The sequence below is a fragment of the Ochotona princeps genome, chromosome 6 (assembly GCF_030435755.1).
Source record: "Ochotona princeps isolate mOchPri1 chromosome 6, mOchPri1.hap1, whole genome shotgun sequence".
NCBI lineage: Eukaryota > Metazoa > Chordata > Mammalia > Lagomorpha > Ochotonidae > Ochotona > Ochotona princeps.
Window position 1 is genome coordinate 68,987,021 of NC_080837.1, and position 15,854 is coordinate 69,002,874.

The following is a 15,854-nucleotide window of genomic DNA, read 5'->3' on the forward strand; positions in this document are numbered from 1 at the left end:
AGATACAGGGAACAATGATAATATTAGTGTGGAAACAATGGTATTACCCACTTACACCCTGTAGCCCTTGACCCTTTGTACCCTAATCAACTAAGTAAGATTATTAAAAAATAATTTAAAAAAACATTATGGGAAAGTGGGTGACTGGAGTGGCATGGAAGGGAGTGGAGTCCAAAACACATGGCTGAGAGAGATTGTGGGAAAATCTTCTAGCTCATTTCCCCCATCTGATCTCCCTGTCTAGTTTGTCCACATCAGTAACAAAGCTGGATAAGCAAACACTAACATTTGAGTTTTGTATAATTTTCACATGTCATAAAATGCTATCCTCCTGGGCACTGTATTAACTTTTAAACATCTGACAGCCACTGTTACCTCACAGACTGTCCATCAGTAGGACGGGAAAAGCATAGTTTTGCTAACCATGATGTAGAGCTCAGTACCTATGGCAATGTATTCTGAGTTTACCTTTCTCCTCATAGCTTCCCAGGCAGGGAAATCAGTAATATTCCAAGGGCAGAAACTCACAGAAGTGCAAGAAAGGAAAGAGATTTCATATTCAGTCCAGAAACAACCACTGCCTTCGATTTTGATTACAGGTTGCTGACACAAACTTCTTCAGATGAGGTTTCTTATTTATTTCCTTTTTCCTTCCATACTTTGGTTTCATGAAGCATTTGCCGAGCAAGCAGAGAAACGTGAGACATGGCTCTGGGCAGTGAGCAGCTCTAGCTTCCTCAGTACTGCCATGGCCTTTCCTTGGCTGGCCCTGGTGGTGCCCTGTAGCCCAGATCTGTGGCTCTCGGGCTGAAGCTGATCGCTTGTGAGTTGAGTGAGCAATTTTGATTCAGGACAGTGGATATGCAGGAATTTTAGGCTGAGGGGATATACCACTGCAGCCCTCATCAGGGTCTGGGGACTGAAAACTCTATACCATAGAAGATGGGAAATCCACACCCCATGGAGGCAGCCACATGGTCACAGCCTGTGGTTGGAACTGTCCTGGTATTTGCAACACTACCTCCTTTTGGATGAGTGGTTGGGGCCTGATCTGTTATAAGGGCAACAGTTAACTTTTGGAAGAACAGTTCAAATTCATCTCACAAGTTGCCATGTCTCTGTATCAGGACAAAGGTACTTCCAAAAATTCACATTAAATAGAACTGAAAGACAGTTACTATAGTGTAGGCGGTTTTGAAATTCATGCCTAATTTTTCCATAACATATGGTTTTTTCCAATGAATGTTTAAAAGACAGTTCTATATAATTCTCTTAAGTGCCCCATGAGATATATCTTCACACAATGCAAGTGGGTGTACAAATCAGGACACTAAATACCCATGTTAGGATGTAATTAAAATCATACACACACAAAAATTAAAGTTGTCTCTTTCAATCACTTCGTCTATGTCTAGGAATATATCCTATCAGATGGATTCTTAAAAGAGAAAAAAAAACCAGTTCACCAATAAACTGACATAACATAATTTTAGTCAAAAGGATAACATCCTACCATGGTGAATAGATTCAACAAAGATGAGTCACCAAGAGAGAAAAAAAAAAAAAAAAAAAAAAAAACGGGCTGGGTTCCAGCTTCTGTGAACTGGGTATCTGTTTAGGAAAAAAAATAGATGAAAAACCCTGAATAATAGTGCCTTTCCTGTTTGTATTTTACCCCCCTGCTGCACTTCCATGTACACTGGCCTAATTCGAGAGGAAACATATGGAAAGTTAATAAGCTATTGCTCAGAGAAAGCAAGTATACACAAGCGCATCTGCAAAACCAACCTAACAGTCCACAGCCAAACCAAACTCAACATCAAGGGCTTCAAACTTAAATCACCTTCAGGAATCAAGCAGGCTGCATCAACAAATGGGAAAACTTCAGCGGGGCATGGCAAGGGCACACGCCCATGCCCATCCTGAGGGCGGCCACTATCCCCAGCTCCTGCCATGGAGGAATGCAGGTTCTACTGTTCATGGCGGGCCCGGCGGCGTGGCCTAGTGGCTAAAGTCCTTGCCTTGCACGCCCCGGGATCCCATATGGGCGCCGGTTCTAATCCCGGCAACTCCACTTCCCATCCAGCTCCCTGCTTGTGGCCTGGGAAAGCAGTCGAGGACAGCCCAATGCCTTGGGACCCTGCACCCGCGTGGGAGACCCGGAAGAGGTTCCAGGTTCCCGGCTTTGGATCGGCGCGCACCGGCCATTGCGGCTCACTTGGGGAGTGAATCATCGGATGGAAGATCTTCCTCTCTGTCTCTCCTCCTCTCTGTATTTCTGGCTGTAATAAAATGAATAAATCTTTAAAAAAAAAAAAAGAAATTCCATGGCTAGATTTATGCAGACAGCTCTTAATTTTTGTGTAAGATCAGATTTTAAATTAAAAATACATTTCGCAGATCAAATAAGACATATGAAGTATTTTTTTCAGCCCAACGGTTGTCCATTTGCATATTCTTTATTTTAACAAAGACAGAAATGACAGGGAGCCCTCAGCATCAGATCAAAATGCTATCTCCCATTGTGAGTAGACACGGGGGTCCAGCGTGCCCAACTATTCTCTAGGCTTCCATATATGACATGAAGATGTGTCAAAAATTTTGTAGAAAATGGAATTAAAAACATGCTTTTTTTGGTACAAAACTTTTTTTGAATGCAATTCTTTTCATATGTAGGACATGCATATTATGAAAAAATTACGTATAAATTTCAAAAGTGTTTTTGACCAAAAAAAGTAGCTTTACTACCTAGTTGGGTTTTTTTTTAAGATTTATTTATTTTAATTGCACAGTCAGATATCCGGAGAGGAGGAGAGACAGAGAGGAAGATCTTCTGTCCCATGATTCATTCCCCAAGTGACCACAATGGCCGGAGCTGAGCCAACCCGAAGCCAGGAGCCAGGTGCCTTTTCCGGGTCTTCCATGCAGGTGCAGGATATTAAGGCTTTGAGCAATCCTTTTAAAAGGACAGGAGAAAAGGGTGTCATCTGGTCCCAGCTGCTTGCTCAGTGGCACTCCGCTGGCTCCCAGCTCCTGGCCCCTACTAGCAAAGCCCAAACACCGGAGTCACATTCCCAGAACTACCTTCTTCCCAGAGTGCAATCAAGGAAGGCAAAGGAAGGGCTCTGCTCATGGAATTTATGAAAATGCAGGAAGAGATGATGTCTTGGAAAAAATGAAGCCATGTACATCCTACCCAGGCTTATTTTAATAATCCTACTTTGAAAGCTGAGCTGTTTCCCTGGACACTTTTTTATTTTTTTATTTTTTAAAGGGAACAAAAGACCATCTGCAACTGTACTCAAGGCAGAGCCACAGATGTTAGAGCGGAGAGGGAAAGGAAGTTCAAGTTGCTCTTTTCCACGAGTTCAAGTGCCATGCCGTCTTTTTTTGAAAATTTCCTATTTTCTTGGTAAGTTCAAAGGGAGAGTTCAAGTTTCACTTTGTGCTTAGGGGTGGCATGGTGTGTGTGTGTGTGTGTGTGTGTGTGTGTGTGTGTGTGGCGGGGATCACATTGCATTCATCCCTTCACTCCTTGAGAAGTAGTAGCCTTTATGTAGGGCTGGGTCGGATTCCTGGAAGAATTTTTCCCTTTGACACCAACAACGAGCTGTAGTGAGGCAGCCTTGTGGGGAGTGTCAGCAGTGGTCAGAGGGTGCCCTTCAGATGACCCCAGTTTAGGATTGCTCCACTTGCAGTTTCTTCCTTTTAAAAGTATCTATTGGATCTGGCATGGTAACCTAGCAGCTAAAAGTCCTTGCCTTGCACACCTGGGATCTCCTATGGGCACTGGTTTATGTCCTGGTGGCCCCGATTCCCATCCAGCTCCCTGTTTGTACCCTGGGAAAGCAGTTGAGTACAGCCCAAACCCTTGGGACCCTGCACCTGCCTGGGAGACCCAGAAGAAGCTCCTGGCTCATGACTTTGGATTGGTTCAGCTCCGGCCGTTGCAGCCACTTGGGGAGTGAATCATCAGATGGAAGATCTTCCTCTCTATCTGACTTTTCAATAGAAATAAAACAATTTTTTTTTAAAGAAAGTATCTATCTATCTAAACAGTAAGACCATCCATCCTCTGGTTCACTTGTCTCCAAACACTCAGTCAGGGCCGAGCCAGGTCAAGGCAGCAGAATCTCAAGCGAGGTTTCCTGGGAGGGTAGCAGGGACCAATTATTTGAACTGTCACCACTGCCTCCCAGGGTATATGTCAGCAGGATGGTGGAGTCAGGGACATGAGGGCAACAAGCAGTAGCTTAGTGGCTACACCAACCACACTGTCACTTCTGCTGCGTCATTAATATTGAATGTGTGACGTATGTTCACCTATTTAGCAAATCCTCTACTTTTCCAAATTCTCTACAGACATCTAGGTTGTTTTTTTTTTCTATTTTATGGCCTGCTAGATACACTTTTACCTATGTGCATGAGCATTCCTTTAAGCAAAATCCCAAAACATAACTCCTTGATCAGAGTCCCCAACTGTTTTTAGAGTTTTTATTGGATTGCCAAAATGAAGCTAGAACTGAGAGCAATGGGAAGTACAGCAGGCTGCACCGGGAAGGATGTGACCAAAGTGACACAGCTCCTCCTCCACATGTAGAGACAGGCTAATACCTCATAGTTAAAATTATGGCTCTCAGAGGCTGTTTAGCCCAGCAGTCGGGATGCCCATTAAGACACCCAAATCCCACATTAGAATGCCTGAGTTTGAGTCCCAGCTCTGGCTCCTCACTCTGGCTTCCTGCTAATGTAAATCCTGGGAGAGAGCAGGTGACAGCTCATATAATTAAGCTCTTGCCAGCAACATGGGAAACCTGGTGTGACCATTAGGAGAGTGAACCAGTAGATGGAAACTTTCTCTTGCTTATCTTTTTGTCTCTTTCACTTAGATAACCTCTCCCCTCACCCCCCTCTAAATTCTACACAGGTTCTTGGCTTGGTGGTTTATTCAACTTTGGTACCTGTCTCATTCCCCAGTGTCTTTTTCAGAACTACTAGCTTCACAATGAAGCTCCGTGAGTGTTCTCATTCAAATTTGAGCTTCTCCAGCATTTTCAGTGTTCTAATGAAGACGTTATGGAGAGGACAGACAGATTGGCAGGCTTTTCCTATGTCTTTTCCAATGTTGTCTGGAATCAATTTACTGACTAGCTTTTTTCAAGTCATCTGTTTGCACCTCCCATGTCATGGGTTCCATCATCTTCCGGATTTGTCAGACTGCTTGGTACTGAGCATGGAAGTCCTCTGTATCTGAGCGCTGCATTTTTCATTAGAGCCAACACAGAACAGATGAAGCAAATAAACATTGGTCATCTTGACATCAGCATGAGCATCCATCACACACTGCCACTTCTTGACCATGCAATGCATCTTGTCATGGGCAAGACCCAAGCCGTGGAAGCTAGTCATGTAGTAACCACCTTGAATTTTCTAGATGCAACCCCATCATTCTGCATGTCAGCAAGACTCCCTTTAGAAACACAACACTTGAAACTGCCACTTGCAACTTTTGTTCCTTGAGTCCTCATGTCTAGCACTTTTCCAATATTTCTTATATTGAACATAGCAAGTGCCTTTAAATCATACTAGTCTTTGTACTTGGCTCCCTCTTGCCACCTCTGGTTTGGTGCTTGTCCTTGCCAATTACCATGGTGGTGCTCAGAGAGCCAAAAAAACAGATAACATTTTTTTTAAAGCATTATTAAAGGGAATGGTGGAAAGGATCCAGGATCTTTATCCCAAATCAGATTTCTTTGAAAGACACAAGCAGGCTAACTCCTGAAGAGATGGCAAGGATCTGCCAGTAGAGACCTTAGAGTTGGGGCACTAAGTTAAAGCTCAGCTGCCAGCTGGGAGAAGCTTGTGTTAGCTCCACTGTTTGGGCTGGGAGCATGTCCACACAGCAGTCAGCTCCTGTGAGGGTGTCACTCCTCTGCACCTGAGCCCCACTTGAATCAGCAAATCTTCAAGATATTACACATTTCATGAAGTTGCTATATGGGTTCGTTTCTACTGACAGTGCTGCAAGCAAAGAAATGGACATACAAAGGGGGGATAGCAGCAGGATAGAAAATAATGCAGCAAACAACTTGCTGTACTAATTCCCTAGCAGTAAGTCTCTCAGCAGTTCCTGGTCACCTGGAAAGTGCAAGATTTGGGGCTGGGAGTGGGCCTAGTAAGGAAACTGTGGGCACCTCTCTGATGGGCTGCAACTCTCACTGGTGAGCATGAGAAGCAGGGCTAGGGGTGGGCCTGGGAAGACAGGCAATGGCACCTGCCAGCATGAATGTGGGTTAGAAAGTGGAATCAGTTGGGCTGAGCTAGGCTCCAATGCCCTTTGATGTGTACAAGGGCTGAATGGGATTATGACAGGCTGGACCAGTCTGTTGCACATACTGACACGCACAGGAACCAGGGCTGGGGATAGGCCTAATGAGGTTTATAGGGGGTCACTCTGCTTAGGCTGCAGTTTCTACTGATGAATGTGACGGCAAAGTGTGTGGTGGGCAGAGTTAGGCTGGGCCACAGCATCCACTGGTTTGCATATGAGATGGGGCTGGGGACAGAACAGACCAGGTGACTGCAACACACAGGTGACTGTGTGTGTATAGGCTGATGTGAGTGATGGACTGAGCTGGACCCCAAACTGGCTAGCACGCACAGGAGTCAGGTTGGGGTCAGCTCTGGTGAGGTTTCTTTGCAGATCTCCCTCCCCGCAAATGGGTCACTGGACTCAGAACTCCCACCACGAGGAAAATCAAAAAATATGTGGTCTGACCATGGAATGCATGTATCAGACTTGGGTCTCCATGGTTTCTGAGGCCTGTGTGGTGGATGACCCGCCCAGATACTCATGGGAGACATGACAACCAATTCATTGATACCTGCAGAGGACATCTAGTACTATGGAGGGCAAAACAAAATGGACAGCTCTCCCAGAAAAGTATCTGGGTAAATTGAGACTCTGAGGTAGACCGTGTTAGCCAATGGACCTAGGAAAGATTTCCTCAACCTTGAAGCAATGAAAACAACAGTATCTCAGAATTATCAAATCACTTAAGCAGTATCCTTAGACATGCTTCACATCATGGACCCTGGGATGACACTGGGTGACTTTCCCCCCTTCCTGGGTGCCGGTGTGGTTGGGTTGCTACAACCGGCCCTCTCCCCTTCTATCTCCACTTTTCCCTGATACCAGAAGAAGAGAAGAGATGGGAGGTAGTTGTCTCGCCCATTCTTCAATCCTCCCCACCCTAATTGGTGGTCCACATGGGTATACATCCCTCTCTACTATGTAAACATCATCAAGGATAAAATGAATTTATTACTTAAAAAAATAGAATCTCCAGCTGCCTGGAACTCAGCTGGGGAGAACAGCTCTGCTTGGAATTCAACCATCTGGGAAACATACAGATACACGTATGCACCAAAATCAAGTAATCTTTTAGTTCCATTTTCCATGAACTTTTGGGAATCCACTTATTTAACTTTAAACTCCACAGGGCAACAGAGACATTGCTTTTGACAATGAGGATATTTTATTGACCCATTCTCCAATGACCAAAAATTATTTTCAATATAAATTTCTAACTTTCCACTTAGACATGAATAAGAAACTAGTTCAAAGAAAATCATGTCTCTTTTCCTACTGTTCTCCTTACCTAGTTGGCAGCAAAAAAGTTGAATCAACACCAACTCTAGTGGTTACCACAAGGTTGGTTTCTGAGATCTGTGGCTGACCTAGTCAGGACCAAGACTTTCATTTTGATATGGTTGATCAAGAATAGTCATTCCTCAAATTTCTGGGGACTGATTCCAGGATCACGCCCCACCTCCATCCCTGCCCTTTGGATAGCACACACAAAGGATGCTCAAATCCTCGATACTAAATAGTGCAGTATTTGCATGTAACCCCTACACAGCATCCTATGTACTTAAAATCACCTCTAGATTACATATAAATCTAATACAGCATAAATGTTACATAAATAAGCGCTTTATTGTTTAGTGGACCATGGCATGAAGAAAGGATTACACACATGTAATACAGACACAACTACTTTTCTGAGGGGTCCATGCTTGGTTGAGTTCATGAATGTAGATCCCATGGATATAGAGAGCTGATACCCCAAGCTTTCTAATTACTTGAAATAGCTGTGTTTAAAAATCAGATTAAAAAGTTGGTTCTAAACAATACACATGGAAGAGGTTGGGAAGTCAACCTGTTGTCTGGCTCCCAGGAGAGAGATGGTAGGGGCCCCACTGAGGGCTGACACTATGTCAGCCTGGGACAGAAAAGGGTCCAGGGCAACAGACACCGCATAGGCTGTTGCAGCAGCAGCTGCCAGGCAGCCAGAAGGGGACTCTGCCTTAGGGCCAGACTAGAGTGGAAGGCAGGCAGCAGGTGGTCTGCGACCTTAGGAAGGGCTGGTGAGTCCCTGCATCCAATAGACCCAAGCACCCTGCCAAGAGACACATCCTGTACACATCACCAAGACAACACTTGCCTCATTCCCATACAGGCCAGGCAAACACATGAGGCAGAGTTCCTGGGGTGGGGTGATCTCAACCATAAAGAGGGAGCCCACATTCAAGACACATGACGTGTTGGAGCAAATCAGCCTCCCTGGATGGAGATGAGGCAGCTAAGAATGGACGGATATAGGCATGATGCAGCGAAGGTAGTGGGGCCTTGGCACTGTGCTTGGGCACGAGGCCCTGTCTCCTCATCCTCCGTCTGCCTTCGTTCCTCTTCACCCTTGCTTCACATCATTCCTAACATGGAAGCTCCTCATGTGGCGAAATGTCCTCAAGACATTTGTTTTTTTAAATAAAATCTATTTGGAGAAAACAGCTTGCATTAGGCAAGGCCCACATATATTTCATTTTCTCATTTCCTAATCTGAAGGAGAGTCTGACCATCCACCCTAAAATGGCTACACACTACTCTACTCACCAATGACATCATCGCCATCTCTCTCCAGCCTCTGTCCTTTCCACTGGCCTGTACACTCGCTACATTCCATCCAGAGTGATCTTTCTGAAGTGTAACATTCACTCTTGACTGCTCCCAAGTTCTCAAGGTCTTTGATCACAGTTCACATTCCGCAGAATGGAATACAGGGTGCTGGAGACTACAACGCCTGCATTTCAATCCAGTTGTGCTTTTGCACCCTCCGCAACTGGATCAAAATCACCCATTTCCCCCAAGTAAACTTTCTACACTTGTTCCTAGCTTCTCCAGGCTGTCCTTTTTGCCAGGAACATGTTTCCCTTCCCTTCCAAAAGGCCAATTCCTACTTGTCCCATTGGGTCCCCACTCTTGGAAGCCTTGCTGGGCCTCTGCAGTCAGCGAGGCCTTTTTTCCAGCACCTGCTAGAGTAGGTGCCTTGCTCAGCACTGGCTTGGCATTGCTCTCTCTGATCTGTAGGTTTTCTCACCTGTACTGCAGCCAGTACATGAGACCTAGAGTGCACGGCTTCATTGTTCTCTCTCTCGTCCATATTTGAAGCAGGAACCACATCCAATGGCAACCCTTAGGTCCTCTGAGCTATCCCGTGCCTTCACGGTTACTTGGGTGGTATACTGGGAACAAACACAGAGCCCAGGAGGAACACTGTCATTTTCCTCTTCCTCTAGAAAGGGTTGTAGGCTGTTAGCAGACCTAACGTGATTTGTGGGTTATCAATTCATTCAATAACTTCATCCAACAAAAACTACAGAAGGTCAGGGCTAGTCCGTACACCAGATACAGTAAACACCAGGAGAGGCACAAATCCTTATCTTTATGTGTGTGTAGGCAGGGTAATTCTAGAGGAAATTATATGGGCAACTTCCTGCTCCTCCCCAGCAACCATTCTTAGGACCAACTGCCATCCTGTGGGACTTCCCCCAACTGTTTAGGATTCCTGCTTGCCTGGGACCTCACAGCTCACAATCACACTGCTGGTTCCTCCTGCTTCCTTTTTAGCTTTCAACATTTTTATTACAAAAGATTTAAAACATACACAAGAGGACAGATAATAGGATAATAAATGATTCTATATCTAACACATCAACATGTGGCCACGGCTGTGGTGGTTCTACCACCCACACACTTTTCCACTGCCCACCAGACTATTTCAAATCAGACCCAGACATGCGATCATGTCATCCCCAAATCCCTTCTGAAGGAAGAAGCCTTTCATACTTGAAGAAAAGTAGGTCAAAGAGAAGTGATGAGGAGGCAGGCTGGCACCCCAATGGGACCGGAAGCACAAGAAAAGGTTCAGGCAGGCAGTGAGGGTTGCATTGGCCAAGTTAGGGAGGATGGCCCTGGGGAGGACAGAAAGTTGGACATAAAGGTCAGAAATCATTCCAGAGGCTCCCAATGCCAGCCTGCAGGTGTGGATGCTAAGACTTGAGCATGACAGGAGGGAGGCAGTGTGTGGGTGAAAGTGGACCTGGAGGACCCAAGCAGAAAAAAAAAATGAATAGAGGACAGTGGTACAAAGGGGCTATTATTATAACTCAAGCTCAGAAGGGTCCAGACCACCACAGTGATGGCAGAAAGGGGGCAGGGAGAGGTGGAGAGGAAGCATATCAAAGGTTAAGGGGGAAAAATGTGTTGCTCGATTCCACAGAGCGGTTAAGGAAAGAGTAAAAGATGGAGCTGGGGAGCTGGGAAACTGAAAATTGGGAGGGAATTGCTTTGAGAGATTCTATGCTCAATTTCAAATGGAGTGTGCTAATTATAAATATTTACTAGCATGTTGGAGACACAGGTTTGGAACTTGGGTATAAATAACATGGATGGCTTACAGGGCCGCACCTCCAGGTGAGGGTGCAGGGCAGGTGGCTCTTTTTGATTTATACATAGAGAACAGAAGGGAAAGAAGGAGTGAGGATGAGCAGAGAGGAGGGAGAAGAGGGAGGGGATGAGGCCAGGAGGGGCAGCCAGGAGGACAAGAGAGAACAGAGGAGAGGAGGAGAGAAAAGCAAAGACAGAAGAAGGAGAGAAGAGAAGAAAGAACCATGACTGAGACAGAAAGGCAGGTGGAAGGCCCAGGAAAGCCAAATAACCTCAACAGCCAGAGGAGTACCTTCTAGAAAAGCAAAGTTCAGTCCTCAGCAGGCCTGGCGGTTGGAAAAGCCACTGGATAGGCATGACATCATGTACTGCACATTCACAACACACACAAGGCCACATTCAGTGTGCTGACCTCGAGGGCAGAGCACAAGGCTCATTTATTCCCCCAGCTCCTGCCTTGGAAGAGAAGGAGTCATCTGTGCTGGGAACGCCTCCATTCTTGAATCAGCTAGCTGTTTAGCTGGGTTGTGACATGGGTAGTTTGCAGAAAATAAAAAAAAAATCCATTTGTTTGTATTCATTGCAGTAAGTAAATGGCTGGCAATGGGCACGGGAGAAGAATGGGCCCCTGGTTTGGTGCCAAAATGGAATGACAAAGCCGGAAGCTACTGGCGGAGGATGCATCCAGCTAGGAAGGGGTGAGCTGTGTCCTACCCCAGCGATTCAGACACGAGCTGGGTGTCTCTCTTGGTGACATCAGGGAAAATATGTCCGATAGAAGGCCATGCTTATCTAAAAACAATTTACATTTCAATTATTTTTGAAAATTAATGACATTTTTCAAACCAAGAAGTAGAAAGGATAACACAGGGAATCTATTTCAGCAGTTTGTCAGCAATTTGCCCTTTAAAAACGTGTTCTCCCTTTTCCTTTTCCTGCTCTGGAGCCTGGGTGAGCAAATCCAAGACCTTCTATTAATCCAATTGTTACTATTTTGGCATGTTTCTACCTCTTACTGATAAGAAATTTTTCAAAATGACAATCATGCCATTATAATGGTAATATGATTTAAAATAATTCCTTTACGTAATTAAATAGCAAATCTATATAAAATTTCCTGGGTCTTTTCGCAAAGGTATGATTTATAGGGTTGTTCAAATCAGGATCCAAGCAAGACTTTGCTTATTCACTTCTTTCAAGTATTTGAGTCTCTAACCATCTCATCCCTCTCTTTTTCTATAGCAATATTTTTGGAAGAAAACTGAATCATTTGGTTTCCAGACTATTTCTTTCAGGATTTATTTTACTGCCTCTTTATGATCTTGCTTAAAATTTTCTTTCCCTTTATTTTCTGTAAACTTGCAGTTAAACCCACAAACATGATAAGATTCGGGTTTATTTTTACTTTATCTTTTTTTTTTTTTTTTTTTTTTTATAAGCAGGGAGACAGAACAAGACAGACAGTGTTCCGTTCTGCTGGTTAAGTCTTCAAATGCCCAGTTGATGGCTGGGCTGGGCCAGGCCCGACCATCTGGTCTCCCATGAGCGGCAGAAACCCAGTTGCTTGAGCGGTCACTGTGCACATTAAGAGAAAGCCAGAGTCAGGGGCCAGAGGAGTGGGTGCCGGATGTGGTGGATGAGCGTCTTAATCAATCTCTTAACCACTACACCAAATGCCCATCCACATTAGGTGTTTTTCCAAAGAATTCCAGCTCTTTGAATATCAAGAGAGCGCACATAATTACTGACTGATCTTCCTACTGCTCCGCTGTCTTTTTCTAAGACCTCTCAAGTGAAAGTGCAATAAAATATTAATTTTTATTTAAAGAGGAAGAAAAAGTTCACACAGATATTTCCAATAGGAATGCCAACTGTGGGATTTTTTACTTCTATACTGTAATTTAGTAATCTATTATTAGTAATACAGATATTCTAGAATCACATATATTTGAAGCCACAGTTCAAGCCATCAAAAATTTTGGAAAAGCTGGAAAAGTGAATTGTAAAAAATGAATCAGGGTCTGGCGTGGTAGCCTAGTGGCTAAAGTCTTGGCCTTGAATGCGCCGGGATCCCATATGGGTGCCAGCTTGTATCCTGGCTGCTCTACTTCCCATCCAGCTCCCTGCTTGTGGCCTGGGAAAGCAGTAGAAGATGATCCAAAACCCTGGGACTCTGCACTCACATGGGAGACCTGGAAGAAGCTCCTGGCTTCGGATCAGCTTAGCTCAGGCTGTTGCAGCCACTTGGGGAGTGAACCAGCAGGTGGAAGATCTGTCTCTCCTTCACTCTGTAAATCTGACTTTCCAATAAAAAATAAATAATCTGACAGAAAGAAAGAAAGAGACCCATACAATGGAAAGCTAAAAAGGGATGCTATAAAAAAATGAAGTAGGAGTGGGCATTCGCCCAGTGGTTAAGTTGACACCTGGAATGCCTGCCTCCCACATCAGAGAATCTGGGTTTGCATACTGGCTCTGCTCTCCTGCGAACAGGCACCCTGGGAGGCGGCAGGTGATGGTCCAAGAAGTTGGGCACCTGTCCCCTGTGCGGATGCAGTTCTGAGCTCCTGCTCTTGGCCTGACCCTGTCCTGGCTGCTGTGGGCATTGGGTGAATGAACTGGTAGATGGAAGATCTTTGCGTCTTTCTCTCCCTGCCTTTCAAATAGATCAAAGTAAGCAACTTTAAAAATTCATTAACTTAGCTAATTAAACGAGCGCAAGAGAAAAATCAAGCTGAAATCTGAGATCCTGGAGACCGTCAAGGCACAGGCTGAGGCTGAGAAGCCCCGCAAAGCCCCCAGTGCGGGGTCTGATGGTGACCCTCCTCCCAGGCACTGGTCAGGGGCTGTGCTGTGGACCGGAGGCTCTGTGCACCGGCAGACGCACCACCTCCCACAGACCCCACCTCTCAACCTCCCTCCCCACTCCACAGGGACTGCCCAGCAGGCCACATTCTGCATATTTTTATGCAGATGACATTGGGGTCTGGATCTTCCAAAGAGGAAATCACCAGGGCCAAGGGGAAAACCTTCCCCAGGGGACACTGCAGGAAGAGGGTGCAGAAGTGACCTCTACTGAAAGCCTGCTGGGTGTGCTGTGCTCCTTATGGACCCAGTCTCCCCTCCCTCCGCCCCGGCAGCCCTCTCCCCAGCCTCAGCCACCCTCATGGCTGCAGGTCTGGATCTGGAAGCCCACTCTGCTCCGGGTGTTTCCTGGAGTCTGCGGCTGATTCCGTTCTACGCCCCTGCATCTCTTCTGAGGGCACATTTTTGTTTTCTACATCCTTCCCGCCCCTGGAAAGAACAAAAGATACCATTTGGTCCACGTGGACTGTCCCATCCCACCCAGGGCTCCCAGTAGGATGGTCTACATTGGCTTGCTGGTGCAAGTGCTGTGTGTTACAGGGGTCATCTGTTCCCCAAAGTTTCCACTTATAGTCACAAACTCTGGCCTCTGCTTCTACTGCAAAGCCTTCGTGCTGCTAAGAAGTGACCAAAGTCACCTATTGCATTTGCAGTATTGGAAGCAGGCTTCCTTCCGGGCTCTCTCAGCAAGGCAAACTGCTCTTTTTGGGTATGCTTTTCCAAATCGCTTTGGTTTCCAAAGCTTCTAAATAAAGCAAGCTTAAAAAAATGTTACATCAATTTTTGTCTTCACCATCCTGTCCCAAACCATGGCTGCATCAAAGCAAGCATTGTGCAGTGGGCAGCTAGTTCAGGGCAACGAGTTTGGAAGCCACCCTCTTCCATGTGGTCCCTTCTGCCCAACTGTGACACAGCTATCATCACCTGGAACCTGAGAGGGGGCGGCACTCCCCGTATGAGCCCCCATAAAGGCCCAAGATAGGCAGGGGCTGTCTTTGTCACATGCTCCCACCGCTCTGGCACTCCGACTCTTGGTCTCCCCAGTACCTGCTTGCCCTCTCCAAGACAGACTCCAAGGACAGGCAGCCCTTGAGCATGGCTCCTGTATGTCTGTATTCCTCATGCTCTTGGGCAGAACAGTAAAGATGCTAATACTAGGATACTTTGTATTTCTAAAATCTATACTTTCAAGTACATAAGTACAGGAGAGGTGAAGCCTAATAGTAATGGAATGTGAACAGAGAAACCAAGGAGAGGTGAATGTTTGCAACTTTGTGTGTCCAGGTTGTTTGCTGCATATCTCTTAGGATAACTTACACTGCTGGGGAAGCTGGGACATAGGTCTTCAGTTTAACAGATGGACTTCAGGGCAATGATTGATCATTTGTTTCTCTCAGGGTTTCGAATCAGATTGGATCGCCATATGGACTTGTCATTTGCTAATTTCAAGTGGACCCTGTTATCACCAAGCTTGGTTAATAAGGACTCCTCTATACACCCTAGACCTGTCTGGAGTGATCTCACTTGCACCCCACAGCAGAAGTGTTGATGTTACCTGGCAAGCCAAACTCTTTCCAGCAAACAAAAAACTTGAGCTCACAGACTTAGGATTGCGGCCAATGGCAGAGCGCAAGGGGGTAGACCAGATGTTAGCTATTGTCTACTTTCTCTCATGGCAAGATAATGAAATTAAGTCCAAGATTGCTGCCATCTTAAAGCCTCAGCCTGACGGGTAATAAGAGAAATGAGGTACAAACCTAGGTTGGCCACGAGCGCCTGGGATGCATGTTCTCTTGCTCATGTCAAGTTCAGAAGTATCCTCGTCTCTGGTCTCTTCCCACACAAGCCTTGCACCTGCCCCGGTCCTGCTCCCAGCCCCAGCCCTCTACTGTGCACAGAGACCTGACCTGTGTGTCCAGGACTGCTCGGTCATCCTTGGCCTTTCAGTGGGGCCTCAGGTGGCACGCACATGCTCTGTCCCGGGTGGGGGGGCCTCAGGGACAAGGAGCTGCCCAGCGTACCCACCTTGGCTAGGTCTGTTTTTAGCAGTCAAGATCTTCCCACCTGTGAGAGGTCCAGAATCCACCTTCTCCCAGGTGACAGAGACTGTGTCTCTCTGGGCCTGTGGCCCAGCAGGTGTCACATTCCTCTGTCTGGGCCACAAAGGGTAGGGCCATCAATGACCAGCACTCTGCTCCCT

The 15,854-nt window shown here is 46.0% G+C and overlaps 1 pseudogene; it reads right to left on the reverse strand.

Moving 5' to 3' along the window:
- Positions 1-4,966: 4,966 nt before the first annotated feature.
- LOC101529443 (small ribosomal subunit protein eS1-like) lies at positions 4,967-5,650 on the reverse strand (annotated as a pseudogene).
- Between the last annotated feature and the right edge of the window lie 10,204 nt (positions 5,651-15,854).